Source organism: Hemiscyllium ocellatum, chromosome 21 (assembly GCF_020745735.1).
Source record: "Hemiscyllium ocellatum isolate sHemOce1 chromosome 21, sHemOce1.pat.X.cur, whole genome shotgun sequence".
NCBI lineage: Eukaryota > Metazoa > Chordata > Chondrichthyes > Orectolobiformes > Hemiscylliidae > Hemiscyllium > Hemiscyllium ocellatum.
The window spans coordinates 46796163-46822200 of NC_083421.1; the positions used below are offsets into that span (position 1 = coordinate 46796163).

General features: G+C 37.6%; 1 protein-coding gene across 5 annotated transcripts in view; it reads left to right on the forward strand.

Annotated features, from left to right (window-relative positions):
* The window catches only part of LOC132825858 (pre-B-cell leukemia transcription factor 3), a 248306-nt gene that overhangs the window by 130759 nt on the left and 91509 nt on the right, over positions 1-26038 (forward strand). The window lies entirely within an intron of this gene.

Here is a 26038-nt window from a genome sequence, read left to right on the forward strand (position 1 = left end):
GAAATCCACATATACATATTAAATAATATTCTTACAGTCTACTTTAAAAACACAGATGTTCATATTTATATGATGCATCATATATTGATCTATAAGACACAAACTTTAATTATGTGCTTCATGTGACTATGCTGTTTTCTTGCAGTTTTGATTTTGCAGGGATTTGGAATCATTAATTTTCAAAAGCCTTTTAAAAAAAGTATGTTTTGTGGCCTATGGATGTCATTGACGAGGCCCTTGTCCATCCCAAATTCTCTGTGAGTAGCAAGTGAGTTAAAATGAATGGGAGATGATGGCCTAGTCCCATTATCACTGACCTGTCAATCCAGAGACTGAGGTAATGTTATGGGGTTGCAGACTTGAATCCTGCCATGACAGATGGTGGAATTTGATTTCAATAAGAGTATGGAACTACGAGTCTAATGATGACCATGAATCCATTGTTGATTGATTGTCAGAAAAACCCATCTGGTTGTTCAGGGAAAGAAACTGCCTTCCTTACCTGCTATAGCCTGCAGCATGGCGGCTCAGTGGTTAGCACTGCAGCCTCACAGCGCCAGGGTCCCAGGTTCAATTCCAGCCTCAGGCAACTGTGCAAACTCCGCACAAACATTCTCCCCATGTCTGCTCCGGATTTCCTCCCACAATCCAAAGATGTGAAGGTCAGGTGATTTGCTAAATTGCCCATCATGTTAGGTGCATTAGTCAGAGGGAAGTTAGTCTGGCTGGGTTACTCTTCGGAGGGTCGGTGTGGACTGGTTGAGCTGAAGGGCCTGTTTCCACACTGTAGGGAATCTTAAAAACAAATGACTCCAGATCGACAGTCTTAACTGTCCTCTGGGCAATTAGGGATTGGCAATAAATACTGGCTGAGCCCTCATCCCGTGTATGAGTTAAAAAAATTAGAAAATAGTTAGCAAGAATTTCCACTGTCCTTTGCTTTGCTTCTCAGGTACGCAATCAAGGAAGGTCATGTTCTATGATAAGTGTGGACTTCTTCTCATTTCATGTACATTAACTGTATTGAATGCTGAGCTCACTTTGGAGATTTAGTACAAATTAGTCCACAGTCTTGATGGTAAGAAGGTACACAAAAGCAAAACTAATGTTTCCATCTATTTGAAATCCAATAATTTCACATATTTGAAGTGGCCGAGAAGCTTCTGCATTTTGTTACAGGTTATAAAAAGTATTATTTCATGATTCCTTGTCATACAACGTCACAGACCATTTTGCCTTTAGCCACTCAGTCCTCTAAATAAAATTAGTGGTTTTTAACCTGTGTTGGCTGTGGAGGGCGAAGAGAGGTGTTAACTGGATCGTTAAGATCCTAAATGGCAATGCTAGCATCATAATTTTTACAAGTTGATTGACTGTTATGACCTGCCTGCTCCTCTATACTCCTTGTGGACATTCTCAGTGGATGTATTAATGTTCTTATCAAAATGGTGTTTGGCATGACTTGAATCAAAATTTTTCATAGGCACCATGATTATTATTTGAGGTCAAAAAGCATTGAAAAACCTAGGGCAAAACAGCCAAATTTAATGACCATTTCATAAAAAATGTAATATTTTTAAAATGATTGGGGTAACACTGGATTCACCAATCGCTTACAGAGATTGCAATATAATTCCAGTATCACTGAAATTAGTTGAGACAAATGTGATATTTAGAAATGGTAATTAATACGTACTCCAGATAGTCAGAAGTGCAATAATGAATGGGATCAGAAGTCCGAGAAGAGAATTATTTTTTAAAATTGGAAAGCATTTAAAAATCATGCAAATTTCAGTTATGAGGAAATAGTTGGAATTTATTTTTAAATAATGTTGTCTGATAGCTATCAAGCACATTTTTTTTGTGACACCAAGCTAGGTGAATCTGTACTCGGCAAGTTGCAACAAGCTTAAAATGGAAAACACTGCTATCACGCCATATGAGTAACTAATGGGTAATGCAGGCAACCAGAGTACCACATACCAAAAATGTTATTTATATGTTTTAGGAAATCTAAAATCTATAAGTATTGCCTTTGGAAGTAAAAGAATCCTTAACAGGTCCTTCACAAATGTTAGGTGTAAATGCTGTCATATCGAGTCAGAGTCCCAGAGATGTACAGCATGGAAACAGACCCTTTGGTCCAACCCGTCCATGCCGACCAGATATCCCAATCCAATCTAATCCCACCTGCCATCACCCGGCCCATATCCCTCTAAACCCTTCCTATTTATATACCCATCCAAATTCCTCTGAAATGTTGCGATTGTACCAGCCTCTACCACTTCCTCTGGCAGCTCATTCCATACACGTACCACCCTCTGCGTGAAAAAGTTGCCCCTTAGGTCTCTTTTATATTTTGAATATGTTTTATATGTTGAAAGAATAGAACAATGAGGTTTTACAGTTGTTATAAATAATCTGTTTCAAATTACTTTACCCCCAAAATTTCACTAAATTAAGTTTGCTGCTGTATAAGTGCTATTGTTGGGACATTAGAGTGAATACAGACTTAATTTTCAGGAGAGGATCGCACTGATTTAGGTAAATTACTAAAAGCACATTACTGTGTTCAATTGCCAGTGCTCTGTGAGGAATATGACATTTATTTTTGGCTGATGTATAGATAATTAGTGTGGGAAAACATGGATGCATGCCCAGACATTATATTACGCAGATGTTCAGATAGAGGTTCAAGTTATCAACAGTGAACAGAATATTGTACGATATTATAATTGCACAATAGTTTCTGAGGGATAAAAGAGCTCTCAATTGGTTTTATTAAAAAAAAGGCTCCATGAAAGCAATGATCTGACCCGACCAGTTATTAAGCTCGTGTGAGTTTTCCAACCTTCCGAGCACAATTCTTCCATCATTTTTCTTAGCTTTCTACAGACCTATGGAACATAACAGACTGCCCAAAGACTCTTTTTGACTATTTTTTTCTCAGTTAAGATCACACAGCATCATCTCAGTTCATGAATCCCACTCCCCATTATAGTTTTTTGTCATATCATCAAGAACAATCAAGATTTTATGATGCTTCCTTGAGCATGCCAGACAGAGTCTGTATACAGTACTCATTATATTTTGCTGAGACCTGTTGACCTGAGTTAGTAGATTGTTTATCATTTTAGATTTTCAGTCTTTACCTAGTTGCACAAGTTGCAGGAATGTTTTCTCAGGTACTGATAGCCATTGATGGTGCCAATAACACAGCTATAACTCCATTGCGAACATTCTATATGAAGTTTCAGCAAATGTTTGAGTCCATAAACTTTCAAGGTCTGGAAATAATGGTTGAACGGTCAGAAGCAACAACATTGACTGAACACTACAAATTATCTCAGATGTTTTATTTGTGCAATTATATCCATGTTCATTTCTTACATATCATTTCTTTAAAATCTCTAATCCCTTAATGGAATAAACATTTCCCTTTCCAAGCTCTGGAAAGTCCCTACTGTGATCCAGGATATCGGCCCAGTTCAGTAGGACACCTCAGGGCCCAATAACTAGGCTTGCTGGGCTTGGATGGGGTTGTTGTGTTTCAGTTGGAGGTTAGACTGTTGTGCTCAAGTTGTGGCTGGGGCCACAGTCCTCTGATTGGGACAGAGCCATTATGCTTGAGTTGGGGACCTAGGTGGGCGCAGCACCAGATTGCATGATTTCTGTCCTTGCCTTTGTCAGCAGATCTCACTACCTAATGTTTCTTGTCTGAAAATAACTTCCCCTTTATGATATTAGTATCTGCTCGAAGTATTGGCTCATTGGCTGGCCAATTGTTGCATCTATACACAATAGATGGGATTGCTATTCTGGAATAGATTTACCAGTTATGGGATTTATAAAGTTATTATTTTTTGGACTGTAGCTTTAAATGAAGGAACTCATGTAACATAATCTGCAGTCTTCCTGACAGTAAATCTCGTGGTTGGATTGTTAGAGATCAAAGAAAGGCATGGTTTATTTTACTGCGTTGAAAATGCAAGGAGTTTAGATATAATTTAAGCAACCTATTTAGGAGTATTATTACATGTCTGTGGAGCAGGTCAGACTTGAACCCAGACCTCCTGACTCAGAAGTAGAAATGTGATAAAAGCAAATTACTACGGATGCTGGAATCTGAAACCAAAAGAGAAAATGCTGGAAAAACTCAGCAGGTCTGGCAGCATCTGTAAGGAGAGAAAAGAGCTGACATTTCGAGTCTAACTGACCCTTTGTCAAAGTAGAAATGCGAATTAGCTATCCTTGATCACAAATCCTTCGAACTTGGAAATAAATGGACAGCTTATACCACTTGGAAGAATCACGTTCTACTCCTAAAAACCTCAGTGACTGCTGCCATTGTCTCAAAAGTTTAAATATTTTGTTCAAATGCTCTTGTGCTGCACCACAAGAGCCCTTAAGCAAAGTGTTTACACTTCGAGACAATGGCAGCAGTCACTGAGTTTACACTGAGTGGGATGTGAGTCTCCCAAGTCCAAGCAAGTTGTTGTTGGTATTGGTTCGTAAACCAATGCGCTGTAAACTGTCCATTTATTTCCAAATTGGAAGAATTTGTGATCAAGGATAGGTAATTAGTTTTTCTGCTTCAATGTCAAGTTGATGTATTTTCGGTTACTGTGGGAAAGAGGGCAAAAGAAGCCATTTTTGAGATCAGGTTACAAGCTCCCCTACAAATCAATCACAGACAACTGAAATTTTGTGTAGTCCGCAAAGAAAAGACTGTGTTTGAATTTGCAGGCTGGCAAAGCTGGTGAAGGTATCACAGTCAATTCAGGAATCTGGGAAATTTGTTCTGCCATGGTTTGAGGTAGAAGAATTATTGGAAGAGACCTTACTTTTGATGTTAGATTTAAGGAATTCTCTGAAAACTGAGCTAAGTACCTCGAAACAATATCTCTTGATGAAATGGGAATTTGGGGATCCATTGACAGCTGAAAGCAACTGTGAAATGTTTGCTATAAGATTATAATTCTGCAGAGAGTATAATTATTGATAAGTTTAAAAGTGGTTGTCACTTTTTCTACAGTTTTAAGTATAAGGACTTGAGGCAAAATCTCTTTGCTAGTCAGGGTCATACCTGGCACAAAGGTTGTGGTTGTTGAAGGTCAGTCATCTCAGCTCCATGGCATCCCTGAAAGACTCCTCAGGGAAGTGCCTAAGCTCAACCATCTTCAGCTGCTTCATAAAATCAGAAGTGGGATGTTTGCTGATGATTGTACATTGTTAAACACCACTGATGATTCCTCAAATGCAGAAAGAGCTGGACAATACGGGTCATTCTGGTATAACGTGCTGCATCAATGCAAATTAGATATAACACAAATGACAAACTGCTTGGTTAATGCAAACTTTCTACTAAAAGAGTATAGTGATTTTCTTTAGTGATCTTCTACAATGCAATTTTCTACAGCGGTTTTTCATAGCCCGATTTTTATTGCGCAAGGTTGCAAAGGAATGCAACTTGCACATTATAGCAGAACAATCTAGAGCCAGATTTAGGCTAACAAACAGTGAATAATATTCTTGCTACAAAACTGCCAGGCAATAACTATATCTCACAAAAGACAATCTAACCATTGCCTCTTGACATTCAAAGACATAACCATTAGTGAATCGCCAAATGTCAATGTCTTATGGGTTACCATTGACCAGAAACTTAACTGAACTAGCTATATAAATATTTTGGCCAAAAAAGCAGTTCAGAGGCTGGGAATCCTGCAGCAAGTAACTAACTTCCTGACTCTCCAAACCTGTTCAAAATCTACAAAGCACAATACAGGAGTGTGATGGAATATGCTCCAATTGCCTAGGTGAGTGCAGCTCCATCAAGACTCGAAGTTTTATACCATCCAGGAGAAGCATCCCACTTGGTTGGTCCATATTTACTCCCTCTGTCACTGATACCCAGTAACAGCAGTGCGCATCATATAGGAGACACACTGCAGAAATTCACCAAGGTCTCTTTGACAGCACCTTCCAAACTCTCAATCATGTAGAAGGACAAGGGCAGCAAATGCATGGGAACACCACTCTGAACTCTTGTGTCTTTTCTTCAGTTAATTCCTCAAGTTCAAATCTCTTTAAAGATGATCAGTCTCTATGGAGATAGTTTTTCTCTGTTACAATGATGAAGCGTTGAATTATGTTTTTAATTATACGAAAGATACATCGAAAATCTTGCTTTGGAAATTGTAACTCAGTAGCAATCAATTTTCTGAATCAAAAAAGTTCTAAGTCCTACTCAATGGCTTGAGCACAAAATTCATGGCAGACTGTCCAGTACATTCGCAAGGGAGTGCAATATTAATGGAGGTTTAATCTTTAGGATGAAACATAAAACTGAAATCTGCCTATTGTTTTGGGTCAAGGTGAAAGATCATGTGTTAGTATATCATAGGGGTCAGGAGAGTTGTCCTTGGTTTCCCAGTCAGTAGTTATCTCTCAATCGACATCACAAAAATGAAATCATCCAATGTGGTCTGAGGAATTGCCTGAGACATAATGGAACAAGGGAAAGGAGATAGATACATTAATTAAGGGTTAATTGTGTCTGAATTGATTGTAAAATTGAGGAGCTAGTAATCAGTGAGGTACAAGTATTATTGAGTACAATAAAGCTCTCACTGAAAATGTGGACTATGTTCAAAAACATTTATCTTCCAGTGTAGAACAAGGAACATTTTATCTGATCCCAGGAATACAAATATCTGGTCTGCTGTTTGTGAAAGCTGGTTATGTCTAAATTACTGTTGCATTTCCTATATCATCTATACAGCCCTTTGAAATGTCTTGAAGGGCACTATTCAAAAATATTTATCTACTCGTGTACAATATTAGTAGCAGTGATGGTTGTGTCAAAATGTAAGGTTTTAAGGTATGTTTTCTGTAAGTGAGTCTTGAGATCAGTGAAAAAATAGAGCAACCAAAGAGGAAGGAAGACAAGACCTTTGCACTTTCATTCCAAATAGAGGCAAGATAAGAAACAAACCTTTTATTAGCATTGAATCATTTGACCACAGATGAAGATTTGGAGAGATTGTTAACTTTCATAGACAAGATTATCAAAAAGGTGATTTACGGACAATTTTGAGGTGTGGTCAGATCTTGATGAATTTAGAAAGTGTGAAGTTGCAAATATCCGACTAGATCAGAAGGCTGCTGTCCCATTAGTAAGAGAGACAACTGGTGGTGGTTTAACCAGAGGGTCACCATGCCTCAAGTCTGGGGAGAGTTTGAGAAGGAGAGTCCTTCTTGGTAACCTCAGCTGGTAGGGAATTGAGTTCATGCTGTTGGCATCACTGGTCATTGCAAATCAGCTGTCCAGCTGTGTTATTGATGTCAAGGGATCAATGTTTAGTAAACAAAAAAGTCAGTTATGTTAACTTGCATAGGGAGTTTGCCACTCCTCTAAAACGTTAAAAAATTTAACCAAAGGATGCAGGTGTTAGATATGAAATTTGTTGAAATGGCCTGTAGTAAACCTGCCTTGGGAGATAATCTAAGGAGGTAGTGGCTATGGATTTATAAGTGTGGGTAAAAAAAAAATTATATTTTGTATATTTGGCAAACAGATCTTGTCAGACAACTATTACACATTGTAAAGAATTTTAGAAATTGTGGATAAGGAAATGGAAAAGTGGATTTGGACCACAGCAAAATTTCTCACTGAAAATGGGGAGATAATTCTCACTGATAATTTAGAGATAAATGTATGAATATGAATATAATATGAAAATGGCAGCTGAGAGTGCTTTTAACAATAGGGTATGTAAATGAAACCATGCAGTCATATACAAAATTATTCATTAAATATTAGAACATAGAGCATTATAGCACAGTACAGACTCTTCAGCCCTCAATGTTGCGCCAACCTGTGAAACCACTCTGAAGCCAACACTATTCCATTCTCATCCATATGCCTATCCAATGACCATTTAACGTACTGAAAAGTTGGCGAAAATAAAAAAAACTACGTCTGACATCTGTCCTATGTCTGTCACCCCTCAGTTTGAAGCTATGCCCTGTTGTCCTCGCCATCATCATCCTAGGAATAAGGCTCTCACTGATCTAACCCTATGATTATCTGTCTCAATTAAGTAACTCTCAACCTTCTTCTCTCTAACGAAAACAGTCACAAGTCCCTCAACCGTTCCTCCTAAGACCTTCCCTTCATAACAGGCAACATCCTAGTAAGTCTCCTCTGAACCCTTTACAAAGCTTCCACATCCTTTCTACAATGCGGTGACCAGAACTGCATGCAATAGTCCAAGTGTGACCGCAGCAGAGTTTTGTACAGCTGCAGCATGACCTCATGGTTCTGAAACTCGCTCCCTCTACGAATAAAAGCCATCACACTGTATGCCTTCTTAACAGCTCTATCAACCTGAGTGGCAACATTGAGGGATCTATGTACATGGACAGCAAGATCTTTCTGCTCATCTACACTACCAAGAACCTTACCATTCACCCAGTACTCTGCATTCTTTTTACTCCTTCCAAAGTGAATCACCTCACACTTTTCCACATTAAACTTCATTTGCCACCTCTCAGCCCAGCTCTGCAGCTTATCTATGTTCCTCTGTAACCTACAACATTCTTTGGCACTATCCACAACTGTACCAACCTTAGTGTCATCTGCAAATTTACTAAGCCATCGTTCCACACCCTTATCCAGGTCGTTTTTAAAAATGACAAACAGCAGTGGACCCAAAACAGATCCTTGTGGTACATCACTAGTAACTGAACTCTAGAATGAACATTTTCCATCAATCACCACCCTCTGTCTTCTTTCAGCTAGCCAATTTCTGATCCAAACCACTAAATCACCCTTAAACCCATGCCATTGTATTTTGTGCAGTAACCTTTCATGGGGAACCTTATCAAATGCCTTACTGAAATCCATATTTACCACATCAACCACTTTACTCTCATCCACCTGTTTGGTCACCTTCTCAGGGAATTCAGTAAGGTTTGTGGGGCATGACCTACCCTTCACAAAACTGTGTTGACTATCCCTAATCAACTTATTCTTTTCGAGATGATTATAAATCCTATCTCTTATACCCTTTTCTAAACTTTACCCACAACCAAAGTAAGGCTGACTGTTCTATAATTACCAGGGTTGTCTCTACTCCCCTTCTTGAACAAGGGAACAACATCTGCTAAACTCCAGTCTTATGGTACGTTTTCTGTAGACAATGAGGGCATAAAGATCAAAGCCAGAGGCTTGGCGTTCTCCTCCCTGGCTTCCCAGAGAATCCTAGGATAAATTTCATCCAGCCCAGGGAATTTATATTTTCACACTTTCCAGAATTTCTGACACTTCCTCCTTGTGCACTTCAATTCCATCTAGTCTAGTCACCTGTACTCCTTGACAACATTGTCTTTTTCCAGTGTAAATACTGCTGAAAAATAGTCATTTAGCACTTCCCCTATCTCCTCTGACTCCACGCATAACTTCCCACTACTGTCCTTGATTGGATCCAATCTTACTCTAGTCATTCTTTTCTTCCTTATATACCTATAGAAAGCTTTAGAGTTTTCCCTGATCTTATTCACCAACAACTTCTCATGCCCCCTCCTCGCTCATCTTAACACTCTCTTACAGTCTTTCCTGGCTACCTTGAAACTCTCAAGAACACACAGTAGCTGTTCCTTCAATAAGCTCCATGTTTCTATTGTGCCCATCCCCTGAAGTTTCCTTCCCCACCCTATGCATCCTAAATTTTGTCTAAGCACATCAAAATTGCCTATCCCTTTCCATCACTAAAGTAAACATAACTGAATTGTGATCACTATTACCAAAGTGCTCACCTACCCCCAAATCTAACACCTGGCCGGGTTCATTACCCAGTACCAAATCTAATGTGGCCTCGCCTCTTGTTGGCCTGTCTACACACTGTCAGAAAACCCTCCTGCACTACAATGGACAAAAGCTGACCCATCTAAAGTACTTGAACTATAGTATTTCCAGTCAATATTTGGGAAGTTGAAATCCCCCATAACAACTACCCTGTCATTCTCACTCCTATCAAGAATCATTTTTGCTATCCTTCTAAATCTCTGGACCTATTCAAGGGTGCCCTCTCTTTTCTTGTTTCTAATCTCAGTCGATACTACCTCAGTTGGTGAGTCCTCAAATGTCCTTTCTGCATCATAATACTGTCCTTGACTAAGAATGCCACACCCTCATCTCTTTTACCATCTTTCCTGTTTTTACTGAAACATCTAAATCCCGGAACCTGCAACAACCATTCCTGTCCCTGCTCTACCCATGTCTGTGAAATGACCACAACATCGAATTCAAGGTACCAACCCATGCTTCAAGTTCACCCACTTATTCTGGATAGTCCTGGTGTTGAAATAGACATACTTCAAACCAACTTCTTGCTTGCCGGTACCCGCTTGCTTCCCAGAACCTTATTTCGGACCTCCTTACCTCAACCTTCTGTTAACTCGAATTACAGTTTGTGTTCCCATCCCCCTGCTGAATTAGTTTAAACCTGCCTGAAGAGCATTAGCAAATTTCCCTCCCCTAGGATGTTGTTACTTCTCTGGTTCAGGTGAAGACCATCTTGTTTGTAGAGGTCCCACCTACACTAGGAAGAGCCATAATTATCTAGGAATCCAAAACCCTCCCTCCTATAGCCATCTCTGTAGCCAGGTGTTCAACTCCTCTCTCCACAAATTCCTCACCTCACTAGCATGTGGCACGAGCAACAAACCAGGGATATCAACTCTGTTTGTCTTAGCTCTAAGCTTCCACCCTAGCTTCCTGAAATTCTGCTTTCAATCCCCATCTCTCTTCCTACCTATGTCATTGGTGCCTATGTGGACCACGATTTGGGGCTGCTCACCCTTCCCTGCAGTGATCCCGAAAAAACAATCAGAGACATAATGAGCCCTGGCACCTGGAGGCAACACACCAACCGTGGGTCCCTCTGGTTACCACAGAATGGCAGATGAGCTGAACTGTAAATCATTGTCTGTACTAGTATTGGTTATCCATCACTGATGAGTGATCAGCTTCTAGTTTGTGAAGGGGCCACAATTAGCTCTACTTTTTTGGTGCATCTGAAAGCAGTGCATGCAGACAGATAAAGTTTTAATAATTGCTGAAATCTTGGAGATGATTCAGTGACCCTTTTTGTTATTCGTGCCTGGTATGTTATGTTATTGGCTGGCGAAAATTCATTGCCTGTTCCTAATTACCCTTGAGAAGGTGGTGATGAACTGTCTTCTTGAACCATTGCAGTCCACATGCTTTTGGTTTAACCCCACAGTCCCCCAAGGCAGGGAATTCCAGGATTTTGACCTAGTGACAATGAAAGAATGGTGATATATTTCCAAGTCAGGATCCCAAGTGGCTTTCAGGGGAATTTAAAGTGGTGGTATTCCCATGTATATGTTGCTTTTGTCCTAGATGGAAATCGTCATGAATTTGGAAGGTCATGTCTAAGGATCTTGAGTGAATTTCTGCAGTACATCTTGTTGCTCTTGAGTGTTGGTGGTTGGCAGAGTGGATATTTGTGGACATGGTGCCAGTCAAGCTGGCTCCTTTGTCCTGGTTGCTCAAGTTTTTGAATGTTGTTAGAGTTATTCCCATCAAGGCTAGTGGGGAGTATTGCACTTGTTGATACTGGATAGGCTTTGGAGAATATGGAGGTGACTTACTCACCACACTATTCCTCGCCTCTGACCTACTCTTGTAACCACAGTATTTATATTGCGAGTCCAATTGAATTTCTGGTCAGTGGTAACCCCCAGAATGTTGATAGTGGATAATTCAGTGATGGTAACACCATTGAATGTTAAGGCATAGTGGTTAGATCTCGCTTACTGGAGATGGTCATTGCCTGGCACTTTTGTGGTGTGAATGTTACTTGTCACTGGTCAGTCCAAGCCTAGATATTGTTCACATCTTATTGCATTTGAACATAGATTGAAGTAGATTTGGCATTCTGCTTAGCAAATATTTGAAAAAAAAATTCTGAAAAGCAATCATCAGTAATATCCGTTGAGTGCTATATCAATGGTGAATTGCTATGGGACAACATGCAGTCGACAAAATTTGTGAATGAAAAAAGACTGATTCCAGTTTTAAAACAGATACTTAGAACAGAAAAAGTTCAAATAGAAATGGGTATGTAACAACTGTCAGCTATATGATTGCTTTGTGAGGAAAAGAGTCAAGTTATAAGAAATTGTAACTTGAATGAAATTTTTTTAAAAATCAAATTTTAATGTGTAAACAAAATAAACAATATATGTTCTCATGATACATTAAGTTACTTATTTACTTTATTTCTCTAAGAAGATAAAGAAAATCAGTTATCATCATCTGAAGGGATGCCTGAAATCTAATAGAATCAGAGAATAAATGTTGAATGTATTAATCAAGGAATTAATTAGGAATGAATTGGTTGGAAGGTGTGTTAAATAAAATAAAGTTCTTACTGAAAGTGTGTATTTTGACTCTGTTCAAAACATTTATATTCTATTATATAGCAAAAAGGTATTGTCTGATTCAAGATATACAAATACTGTATAGTATCTGGACTGCTGTTTGTGGAAGTTGGCTGTGTGCAAATTGGCTGCTGGATAACCTACATTGTCTACTTAGCACTTCGAGATTCTGATGGTCTGAAAAGGCACTACAGCAAACCTTTTATTAACTGGCAACTATGGGACCAGTTGTGTGCCAGTTGACCAAATATTCCGGATAATCAAGAGGTATGCATGAGCGCTGTCAACCCTATTTACATGAAGCTTTGAGAGATCCACATCCCTCAAAAAATCTATCTAAAAATATCAACACTCCTCCTAAAATCAATATAAAACGCACAGTAATCAGAACACAATGCAGGGGATACACATATCACTGTTATACTTTAATAACTGCATAAATAACTCTGATATTGTGGTAAATGACAGTATTGGATGTTTATAATTTTTTGCCAATTTATCTAGAATACCGGTTGATAAGGGACAGTCAAAACAAAATCTGCTGTATATTTAAGTGCAAGTCTTTCTCTTAAGGAAACAATTCTCGGCTTATGGAAAATTTATATTTAAAGAAGTAACTTTATACATCCATCTTAATCCTGTAGCATTATATAATCGAATTGGCAGAACTGGGAGAATGTACATGATAACTCTGTTTGTTCAGTCATCGTTGAAAGCTGTAAAATCACTTTTCAGGATGGGGAAATAGAGAAGCATTCATAAAGAATTTTCAGTTTTGTTCTGTATTGTTTGATATCGTCATATTAGCCTTGTTAAAACTATGTTCATGTTCACCTCTGGTAATATTGGACTTGTTTGGAAGAAAAGAATATTGTCAGCAAGCAAAAAACTAAATTGAGTGGTGGTAAGCTGATTGGTCAATGGTATCATGTCCCAGTCCAGAGATCTTTGCTGATTTCCATGCGGCTGATTGCTTCAAATTGGTGCTTGCAGCTTTACTGATTCTTCCAGCAGTTCAACATCTGTGAAGTTTTTCCTGGAATTACTATCTTTATTTGTACTTTTCTTAAAGTTTGAAAACCTTTCTAGATTGTATTACTTTTAATTAATGTTTATGATTATTTCTGTCTGAATTTGATTCCTAATACCCTGTATTTGACAGTGTATTCAAGGGTTCAACTTACAAGATTTGTTCAGTTTCCTATTCAGTTTGTTTCAAGCTTGGGTATTTCTTTCAAACTTTATTTGCATATTGATAAATATTGTGGATAGATTTGTTTTCTTGTGCTATTCCAATGGCATTGGGATAGAGTCTATAACACAGAAGGACGCCAGGCCAACAGTGTCTGTGCTGTCCGAAAAAGAACTATCGTATACACATAGGTTATGGCACCTCAAATGCATATGCAAGTGTTGTTTTTCAAAATAATGATGGTTTCTCCCTCCTTCACACTTTCCAATTGTGAATTTCAGATTCCTAACACCCTTTGGGTAAAAAAAATTAATCCTCAACTTTACAAATTACTTTAATCTGTTCGTCTTGATTATTCAACTCACTGTTAATAGACCATTCTATCTATTGTATCCTGATATAGTTTCGTGCACTGAATTAAATATCCCCTTAGCCTGCTCTTTTCCAAAGAAAATTACTTCAGTCTATCCAAACATTCCTTGTAGCTAAAATTCTCCATTCCTGGCAACATTCATGTCAATGTCTTCTGTGGCTTCTGTAATGTGTAGTCCTCCCTGTGGACCTGCATCCAGATCTGGATGCTGTACTTTAATTATAATTTAGTTGAAGTTTTATGCAGTTCTCGTTTAACTTCCCCTCTTGTTTATATAAAAAAAACTAAATATCTCAACCACCTTGTGTGCCTCTCCTGCTCCCTTCAGGGATCTGTAGATATAATTGCTAAGGTCCCTCTGTTCATCTACACTTTTCAGAATTCTACTGTTTGAAGTGTATTTCATTGCTTTGATAACTTCTGCAATTTCATTGCTTCCCACTTCGCTAGATTGAATTCCATGTTGACTCTTCTGCCCAACTGAGCAGTTCACTCATACCTTACCTTACTATCAGCCGTAAGGCTAGTTTTCGTATAATCTGTGAACTTGTTAATCATTCTCCATGCATGTAAACCCAAATCATTGACATGTACTCCAAACAGCAAAAGAACCAAATCTGAACCTTGTAGAACCTCACTGGAAATGGCCTTACAGTCACAGAAACAATCATTAACCATAACTCTTTCTATTCTGCCACTGAGCCCATTTTAGAACCAACTTACCACTTTCCTTTGAATCCCGTGATTTAATTTTCTGACCAGTCTGCCGTGTTGGGTTTCCAGAATAATTGCAGACTACATCAAATGTGCTGCCATCTTGACATACCTTGACATCTCCTCAAAAAAAATGAAGTTAACCAGTTGCACTGTTCCTCAGCAAACTCATCCTGATTACCCTTGATGGCCAGGGTTTGAGAAGCATTGGGAGATGGGATAAAACTTCACAGTTACCTTTCTATTAAAGAGGGACCATACAGCTTGCAACTACTTAACCCCAACCTGTGCAGGGAGAATGCCAAGTGGTTTGCCAAGTAGTTAAATGCTAATTAATTGCCCCCTTAATGGTTTCAATTCTATCACGGGTGGCAGGACACCTGATACTATTCGTACCACTGCTACTATTACAATGGGACAGGTACAGGTGAGGAGATGGAAGGCAGGTTGCCTGCTGAATTTAATGTGAATGCTATGTCTTAAAACAGTCAGTGGGAGGGTCTTAAATCCAGTCCATGCTGTCTCGGTTCTTTTTTCCCCAATCACAAAGGTTAGACTGACTAATTGCTTGGTCTATCCTTCCTTCCCTTTTTGAACAACAAAACAATATATGCAGTTCTCTGGCATCACACCTGCTCCCAGGAAGAATAGGTATCTTTAGATGCTGAGCTGTGACAACAAAGTTGCTGATTTTTCTTTAATGCTATGTTTTCTATATTCAAAATTCATGTCAATGACCAATTGGCTATTCTAACGAGAGATTCACTCACATTCTCTCATTGTCACACGCTAGTGCACGAGAATTCAGAAATCGTTTTTTTTTTATATTTGCTTTTAATTCAGAGCTTTCAATAGTAATATAGTAAATTGATTAATTGAACAATTTAGCTTCTGTGAAGAATGTTTATAAGTTATCAGAAACCACGCTATAGGCTTGAACTCTGATCAATTCAAAGCCAATCTTTATATTCTATAAATGTAAAATAATTTAAGAAAATGAAATAAGACATTCATAGGCCTAATTAAGTTAATGTTTTACTTGTAAACTACTCTAATCTTAATCCTTTTAGGGACAATGACATTAGTTCTTCAAGAAAAGTTTCTTGCTCAGGTAGTTGTTAAAATGTAATTCCTTAGCTATTGTCAAACAATAGAACAAGTTTCAACATGTATTGACTTGCCCTGAAAATAACCCAGCTGAAAATTCCCTATTCTGTTTTACTTCCTACGTATTTCTGATGCAGTTTGATGGATACTGCAATTATTTTTATAATGATTTTGTAATGTTCCAACAATGCTAAATGGTGTACTAAATGTAATTTTTTTCTGGTAATTTTACGAGTTTGTGATTAAAACATTACTGTTTGACATAAAGGAATGGAGCAATATTAGGAAAATCTGCGGCAAAATATTTTTTGTTTCCATTTTTATCATGTTTCATTCAAATAACAGCAGAGAATTCTGCAAGGAAGAGTGGTAGTGGGATATTATAACCTAGGGCTCTATAATTTTATAAAACCATATCTATTATTTAGAATACATTAGATAGAAAAAAAATTCCCTGTAGCCTCAACTTCAAAAGAGTGTATGTCTTTAATGTGCATTAGTGCTTTAGAAGGTCTATTAAGATAATGTAACCCGATTGGATAGAAAGCAGGCGTTAATCCCCAATAGACATCTGTGTTCTAAGAACTGAATTTAAATTTGAAAAATGATACTGGAGTGTTCTTGAGGAATCATGTCACAAAACTGTCTAATGGCTGTAGTGGAGGAACGTGCAGGTTATAATTAGTAATGAGGACCTCAATCTAATTAAAGCATGAGTCAATGTTCCTGACTATTGCCTCATGTTGTAATTAGCTCTCTATTTCTTTTTCCATCATGGAGCCAGTGAGTACCAATGCTTGAACCAAAGAATAGAATAGGAAACATTACTTGAATCAGCTGCCAAAGATTAATTGTACCCAAAAATTAAACTGATGTATATCTAGTGGTGCACACATAGTATGCGATTAATTCTGATTGTGGGCAGTATGTGCACAGATTTTTTTTGCTGCTTGACCTGTTTTTGTGTTAGTCTTCTGAATTCCTACTTGTCTAATTAGGGCGAGAAAACGACTTGGCCTACTCTCTATACCAAGAACTAGCCTGTGGGTATTATCTGAGGGCTTTCAGTAATACATTTGCATCTTTGCCTGGGGTCTGAATAAAGAATCACGTAAAGAAAATCTGAGTATACCATAATGAGGTTGCATTGACTGGTAATGGTACTATCCCTTGCTACTGTTTGCGGTCACTGAAGACCACCGTTCACTGGCTGTGTGCCTACTCAGGCAAAAGGTCACAAAGTAGGTTATAGACCTTGTTTACCAATTATCACATTTCCCAGTGGGCTGTCACTTCTTCTAATGACACTTTCCAGAACTGTCAGCATTTCAACAGGGCAGTGATTAATTTTGGTGTGCCTGATGAAATGTCTACCAGATGTTTGTTTCGGTTATCTTATCCCACTGCACAGTTTCACAAGTGTCAGCCTCTTGCAGTTGACACTCTCAAGCTCAAGATACTGGGAAGAAGCTACCTGATCTGACAGAGTGCTTGTGTAGACAATGAAGTTTTTGTTTCCACTTTTGTTCTTTAAGTAGAGCATCAGATCAAGTATCAGATATAGCAAGTATATTCCTATTTTGAAATTTTGTAAAGCCTGAAGCTCTATATAGGGAATATTTTCATGAGGAAAGCAGTATTTTTCTAGTAATGGATCACATTGCGGTATGAAAATCTTAAACAAACACATTTAAGCTTTTTGTTAACGTGCATTTCTTTTCAATGGAATTGAAATATTTTGACTACAATTCTCCCAGTGCTGAGCAAGCACTGATTGTGGTAGCAAGGGCACCTTAGAGGAGGAGAAGCCAAGGGATGGGGCAGATAAAACATTAATTATCCATTAATATAGGTCCTATTCATAACTACAAATTGCACCTCAGTTTGATTTGTAGCATTCTTTGCCTTTTATGTCAGAAGATTACAAGAATAAACCACAATCCAAAATTCAAATTTGCAGGGCATTGCCAGTTCATTGCAATTTTACATTGTCAATGCACATGTAACAAAGAAATGTTCAAACAAAGTCATGTTTGCGAATTCCAATGGTTCAGGTAAAGATTAATGATTCATAACACAATTTTAAAGAGAAAGGAAAGTTATTTCTTAATCAATGCTAGCCAAGATTGAGCTAATTGATCATTTATATCTGCTATTTGTGTGATCTTTTTGAGTTCAAAATAGCTACTATGTTTGCAAAATATGAAGGTAGTGAAGTGGTTTGAGTCAAGAATATGGCTTAAGTATTAACAATCAGGCATCATAGTCAATTAATGCTAAAAAGTATGTTTTTGTGATTAATATCTATCCATTCAATTCACAGAAAGAAGTATTTTTTCTTTCGATATATATAGATGAATGCCAGAGTGACCTTTTTGTCAGTGGGTCTGAAAACTACAAACTCTAATCACTCTGCCTCAATCATTTGAGGAAAATGACCAGCTTCTGTACTTGTACAAAAGAAGATCTCCTTTTTCCATTATTCCTTCCTTATATTGGAACTTTTTTTCATTGCACATTTTAATTTTTTTTACAGCAATGAATATGAAAAGATGTGCTTGTGGAAGGTATGAATGGTTTAAATAAAAGGAATTCAAATAAAAATTGAGAAAGCTAGAAATAAATAGCAATTTAGCAATCTGCATACAATGGAAAGATTAATTCATAGTAAAGTGTAGAGCTGATAAGTTGGTAGATACTACCTATATTTTCAGCATTCTCTATTTTTGATATGTTTTTAAGCTTATCTTACCTGTGGTAAGAACGGACTAATTCTTGAAAATGTGTAAAATTTAAAAGGCATATGGATGGGTACATGATTTGGAAGGGTTTAGAGGGATATGGAGCAAATGCTGGCAAATGGGACGAGATCAGTTTCGTTTGACTCTAAACTCCCAGAAGTCACCATATCTCAGGCAAGGGGCAAGGTTGAGAAGATGGGATCTGCATGGTAGTCTTAGCCTGTGCTGTAAGCATAACTCTGCATCCCAAACCAGCTGTTTGGCCAACTGAGCTAAACAACCCCTCTTGAAATTATATAGCATCAGTAAGTTTGTGGCTTTTTTCTCAGCATATCATGTCTTTGAAAATAGCTACAAAGTCTTCAATCACACTTTAAATAATTATTACATTATTAATGTAATGATACTTAATGTGTGCAAGTTAATATATTAATGAAGTGTTAATTGCCTTACATGTCAAGCACCCCTAAGGCAGGTTTTAAAATACATCATATAATCTGTCATGCATGTCATAAATTCATTTGGAATATTCAAATGGTGAGAGTTTATCTGCACCTTACAGAGGAGTAAATCAAAAATACTGAATTAGTGCTATTTATAGAGATTTAACTATTAAATTGCTTTAAAAAACTATTGCCTCTTTTCTAATTTATTTTTTCACATGACTGCTTAATAGTTCCTTGATGAGAATGCTGTGAACAGCATTTGTTTCAAGAATTGCTCCTCTCTCACCTTATATCCATTTTTTTGCAATATCATGAATTGGTGAGGTGAGTGATGATTGTAAGCTTTCACAAATAATACATTTAATATGATAATTTATTATTATATCAAATGTTAGGTTAGTAATGCAACATTAATATTTTAAAAGCCAATTAGAAATTCCAGATCCAGCTGTTTATTGATCAAAACATATTTAGCTATATTCAGTGGAATGGTTTCCACAACTTTGAACTTTGAAAGTGAAATGTGAAAATAGAAGAAGCTACACAGGTTGTTCTAAAGTTTGTAACAGCATAATAAAATATTTATCCATCACATTTGCTTTTTGTTTGAGATCAACAATGTTACTGTTTTACAACACTCGGAATTCCACTTCAGTGATGGTGGTAAACAGGCATCAAGCGAGAGTTTTGGTTAACTCCACAGATGAAAAGTATTGGAAGCTAAGAGTGAGATAGTACAGTATACCAGACCATAGTGATGACTTGTTTCTGTTGTAGCAATGCAAAGCTTTATAGCTGTCAGGAGAGTACACTGTTTGTTTATCACCATTTCATAAAGGTATGAGGAAGCAGGTAGATTATAAGTTTGGTCTGACTTTTACTGTAAGTTGTACAGTCTATTATTAGCTCCAGCTTACTGGATTGGTAAAACCTAGATCATGAGACTTGAAAGTAAAATTTATTTGCTTTTGTACTGTAAATGGAAAGTGCACAGTAACGGCTATACATACCAAAAATGGCCTGTGAAATTAAAGCTGTGCAAAGAAAGAGTCGGTTATGGAAACAAATATACAGGATTTTATATTTGTATTGAAAACCCTTACACCTTTACATTGGTTCACTGTTTCATTATTTTACACAAAACATTCCTGGAAAAATTATGCCTGTCCTCGTTGGTCACACTCTCACCTCTGGGTTTGAAAATTGAGGTTGTGGATTTAAGGCCCACTCCAGAGATATTTGATTGGCATGGACAAATTGGACCAGAAGTTCTGCTTCCATGTTGTACAATTCTATGACTTTATAGTAATTAAAATCTGGACTGACACTGAAAGCGTTTGGTCCTAAGGGAGTCCTGCCATGTAGGAGATACTGTCTTTTAGATAAGATGTTTAACTCAGGTGTTGTATGTTCTCTTAGGTAGGCATAAAAGATCCAGTGGTACTATTTTGAAGATGACCAGGGGAGTTATCCCTTGTGTCCTGGCCAATAATTATTCTTAACTAAAAAACAGATTAGGTGATCACGGGAGTCTGTTGTGTGATAGTTGTTGCCCTGTTTTCTACATTATGATAGTATCTACTCTTCAGAAGTACATAATTAGCAGTAATGTGTTGTGGCTATCCTCAAGTTGTGGAACATGGTATATAAATACATGATTTTTCTTTTATCCCATATCTGATCAATAAACATTCACCTTCCACTAATTTGGAATGCAGAATGTTTTATTTTAATGAACATTTGAATTTTTTGCAAATAACAGTCAGTGAAATATGAAGGGGATAGTGATTGAAACAAACAGCCTTGCGTTCATTCTTCATGCCAGCTTAGATTTGGGATATAATGAAATATGAAAAGAGGAAGGGAGTTTTGATCTATCTAATCCCCAGGTTACATTTTATATTCTCATCAATTTGTATTGTATGTACGTCAGAACACATAAATGGTTAATCCACTGCAATTTCAGCTTTATTTTCTTTGTTTATTCCACAAGGCCGTACTCTGCTTTTGAGCTTCCACATTTAATGAAACATTATAAAACTGGCATCTGGAGACCTCAGAGGATGTCTCTGGGAAGCTTGAATTTGGGCAGTCGGGTAATCATTTTTATTCAGCTTATTTTCCAAATGGAAATAGACATGTATGATAAAAGTGTCATCCATACTCTACACATTGTCCTCTGTAACAGAATTAGATGTCAGTTCTTAATGTCTAGCTCTGTTTTTCTTTTCTATGAACGGATGCATTATTGCTCACAGGAACTTGACTGTAATATATGGTAAGAGACAAGTAGCTCTTTATGGCCAGTGATTATTCGGTTTGAATGAAACCTGTGATTTATGGCCATTTAACAGAAAAGTCTTGTAAATTCCCAGTGTTGCATTTTTCCTCCATACAGAACAAGACAAGTGAAAGTGACAACTGGGTTAGCCTGGAAAGTGGAATGCGTAGTGCTTCAGAATGTGTTATACTTAATAAACCTGACATGAGAAACGTGCACGTACAGTACCACACTGATGCTTTATGCAAGAGTGAAAGTGACATTAGCTCTCAGACTCTCACAGTGTATGTTCAGCTAACAGTGCTGTCAATGCACATCTGTTCCATCAATGATTTGGACAGGAAGGCAGCACCTGGCCCTACCAAAGGCAGTTTTTCAAAGCTACTGAAGATCTGATTTGTTTAGAATGTATTGTTCCTTAAAAGCACTCTCACCTTTAGAGAAAAATAATTAAGTGCTTGAAAAAATACTTTTAATTTCAGTAATTTGTCTTCCAAGAAAATTAACTGCTTTGCTCTTTTTTGGCATTGATGTTACTAATTTCCTCAAATTGCAATGAGGTCAAATGGGAATGAGACTGTAACAAGCTTTTGTATCAGGTTTTTTTCATTCTTAAAAGATGCTTTAAAAATATGAACACTTGGGCAGTGGATTTGCATGCACAAGGTCTCCAATCGAAAGGCTTATACCAACTAATCTTATTTCAGGCATATAAGGTCAGTCTGAGGGTGGGATGGAGGGGCAGAAATGTTGAAACATCTTTGCTTCATTTTCTTAATTATATAATTCCAGTATACATTGTGTGGCTGTAAGTAATGCAAATGGAAATCAAGCCTGCAGGAAAAAAAAACAATATTTAGCAAAATACTTCATTTCCATCTGGAGAAACAATATAGAAATGGTTGCAATATTTAAAAAAACATTCTGATCAGTCTTCAACTGTTGAATTTTCTGTACTAGCTGGAACAGTGACGACAAAAACATAATTTCGGGAATTAATTGTATTGTAATAATGTACTTTTATTTGTCCATAAACACTGTGTGAAAATTCACTGACAAATATCTTTGGGCCACCCAGACCATGAGGGACAAATATTCAATTCATGTTGGTGTTAAATGATTATCTTTGCAGGGTCTTATACAAATATGTTTCACCATTTAAAAAGATCATGGATTTTTATTGCAGTAGTAAATGGGTGTTGCTAATTGGCTAGCATTTATTGCCCATCCTGAGTTGCCCTTGAGAAGGTGGTGGTGTGCTGCCTTCTTCAACTGCTGCAGTCAACCTGCTGTAGGTTGAACTATAATGCCCCCGGGAGAAAATTCCAGGATTTCAACCCAGCAGCAATAAAGGAAAGGTGATAGTTTCCAAGTCAGGATGACAAGTTGCTTGGCTGGGAACTTGCAGGTGGTGGTGTTCCCATGTATCTGTTGCCCTTGTCCATCTTGATGGAATTGGTTGTGGGTTTAGAAGCTGCTGTTTAAGGAACTTTGGTGAATACCTGCAGTACACACTGCTACTTCTGAGTTAATCTGACTGTGGCTAGAAATTCACTTTACTCTTAAGATTTCCCAAATAAAACTTTTGAAGCATGTGTACAAGATAGTTATTTTGTTTCACATTCTGCAGTACTGTATAATCTTGGTGGGTTTCAATCTGTTTATTTATAAATTAAAAGCTTTTCATGTTTTAATGTGTTGAGTGGTTGAAAAACTCTGAATTACAGTCAGATTATTAAAAGTAAATACCCTTGTAATCATACAATTTTGCTGGACTTTGGGTAGTTTTCATATTTGCTGTCTTGAATTAAAAAGGATGTGAGTTTCTTTGGAGCACACATTGCAATATATTTGATTTTGTTATTTATTTATTAGTCTTTGAATGCAGATGCACATTCCCATTATTCCAAGAGGGCAGGTGTGCTGCGTATTGAAAGACTGCTAATTAGGATTTGCTGAGAGATAAGGAAAACCTAGTATCATCAGAAAAGCAGGTTCACTATTAAACAATGTTTCTGTGTTTTGGCCAGAACAAAAGTACTTTAAAATGAATATACAATTCAATTTTTAGCAGTAGATTAGCAACACTTACATGTTATATTTTGCCCATCAATATAAGAGGGTAAGATAATGTGTCATGAATTTAAATATTTGTGTAAGTATCACTGATAATCCGTGCATAAGTAAGATGATCTAAAAGAGGTGTTTCCATTTGGAGCCTTATGTTGTTGATTTGATAGTTTTGCATATGGGTATCAGCGTTGTCTAGCATCCATACAATGGTAGTTTATAAACGCTAGTATGTGCGATGTTTTGTACTTGGTTGGCATGTTTTACATTGGTGTCAATATCCAATACTGTAAGCCCAAGTATCAGATTTATATACTTGTTTCAAAATAGCTTCCCTTTTGTTGTATAGTTTATTAAGTTGTTATTTGAGATGAGGGGAAGTAAGACAAAATCTAATTCTTTCGTGTTGTCTCTAATTTGAGATTAATGAAATATGATTTGTTTTGTTAATCTCTACTGTATTGCTGATTCTATACGGTAATAAATAATATTCCATCTGTGTAACATTGTTACCAGGTCAAAACAATTTCCAAGTAGGGATGGTAACTTCTAAAATATAATCTAATACTGCAGATTGATTTAATTGTAAGCATATCTCCAATTATTTAGGAATTATTATTTTTGTGCTATGATGCCATTTAGCTGTTTCAGCACAACGATTACAACTACACCATATTTGCTTACTGCTGCATCTTGGTATCAAATTCTAAATAAGTAGTTTGATTTTCTTTCTGAAATACATTCCAATAACCTTTCTGGCTAGTTTATTCTTGACATAATAATAACACTCCTGAATATCTGAACCATTAGCAGATTAATGATCTCTCCTGCGGGGAGATCCAAGATGGCGGCGACTCAGCAAGTCTGAGTTTACAGGGCTCTTCCCAAAACCTGGGTAAAGTGAGTTACTCACCCCCACCACACTTACCAAACCACCCAAAAAAATTTTCTAACCTTAATTAGCTGCTTACTATTATATTTAAGCAGTTTAATATTAAGTGGATAATGAGTAAACCAAAGGGACCCCGCAGCTCTCAGAAAACAAAGACCCCTCCCCCACCCTCCTCTCCTCCTCCGGCTGCAGCTGATGTAAAAACAGGCCTTGAAGAGATGATTGCCAGGCTGGAAACGACACTCGTCAATTTCATCGCAGAATCCAGACAGAGATGGAACTCATTCGAAGAAAAGCTACAAAAGCACAGCCAGGCTCTCCAGGAATTACAGGGCCGAGTGGAGGGGGCGGAGCTAAAGGCCACGACCTCCGAGGCTGCAGCTCAAACAGCTGCAGAACAGGTGCGAGCTCTGGAGCAGAGAGTCAGGGCCTTTGAAATCTACATGGATGACCTGGATAATAGAAATCGGAGAAAGAATATCCGTCTTCTGGGCCTCCCTGAACAAGAAGGGAAAGGACAGTTAGCAGTATTTCTGGAGCGATGGTTGCCCCAGCTTTTAAACCTGGGGGCTGAAACTGACCGGGTAAGGGTGGAGTGGGCCTACCGGGTCGCAGCACGCGGATCTGGCCCAAACCAGCGCCCACGCCCGGTCCTGTTCCGGATGCAGAGTTATAGGGAGAGGCAGATACTCCTGGACGCCTCCAGAAAGCTTGGAAAGGATCCTAAAGCTATGATTCATGAAGGATCCAAGATTATGTTATTTCAGGACTTCTCCCCGGCTTTGGCACGAAGGAGGAAGGCGTTTGATGAGGTGAAGAAATGTCTAAGGAACTTAAATATTCAATACACCTTACGCTACCCAGCGACGTTATGCTTTACCCACGAAGGATCCGAGTATAATTTTAGATCACCAGAAGAGGCTAAGGAACTTTTAGACTCGTTTAAATAAATCGTAAGAGACAATTTATGTTGGCTTGCCTCTTCCACACTCCGTGGGGAGAAATGGATACTTTACTCTACTTTACTTTTGCTTCTGGGAGCAGGGTTGTCTTCCCTTGCTATTTTATGTTATTATACTTAACTGTAATTTGTTGGAGTTGTAATTTTATAGTTATGTGTGTTTGTACGTGGCATTGATGCTATCAGATATACTCAGGTATGGGTGGGGAGGGGTGGGGGTGGGGCGCTCACTGTTAACTCTAGCTCGGTATTATATTTAAATCCTATTAAGGAGCGCCCGGGTCAAGGGTGGGACACTGTTTGGGAGAGGATATGGTGGACCTTTAGAAAGGAAGTAAGGCCCCCTGAGAATAAGGGGGAGGATCTCCATTCAAACATGTTTTTTTTTGTTCTTATTGTTTGGAAATAGTTTCCTTTTTATTATACTGTTATGAGTGTATTAGAGAACATTTTCTCTTGTTTGAAGGATGTAAGTGACTCAACTATACACTCTGGATAATTGTGGATTAGATTAGTAGTTAACTGAGTTTCATTGTTTTTCTTTCTTCTTTAGTATCATTCCTTTGAATTTTGATGATTATATATTTAAGATACAGTTTTATATTAATGTTTGTGCTTGAAAGTTCTGTTTATTTTTGTAAATCTGTCAAAATATTAAATTTCTAATAAAAATATCTTTTAAAAAAAAAATGATCTCTCCTGCAAGTATCATTCCATAGACTGTGCAATGCACTGTATAAATAAATTAAACATAGCCAGAGTTTTAACACACAAGTCACTGTTTATA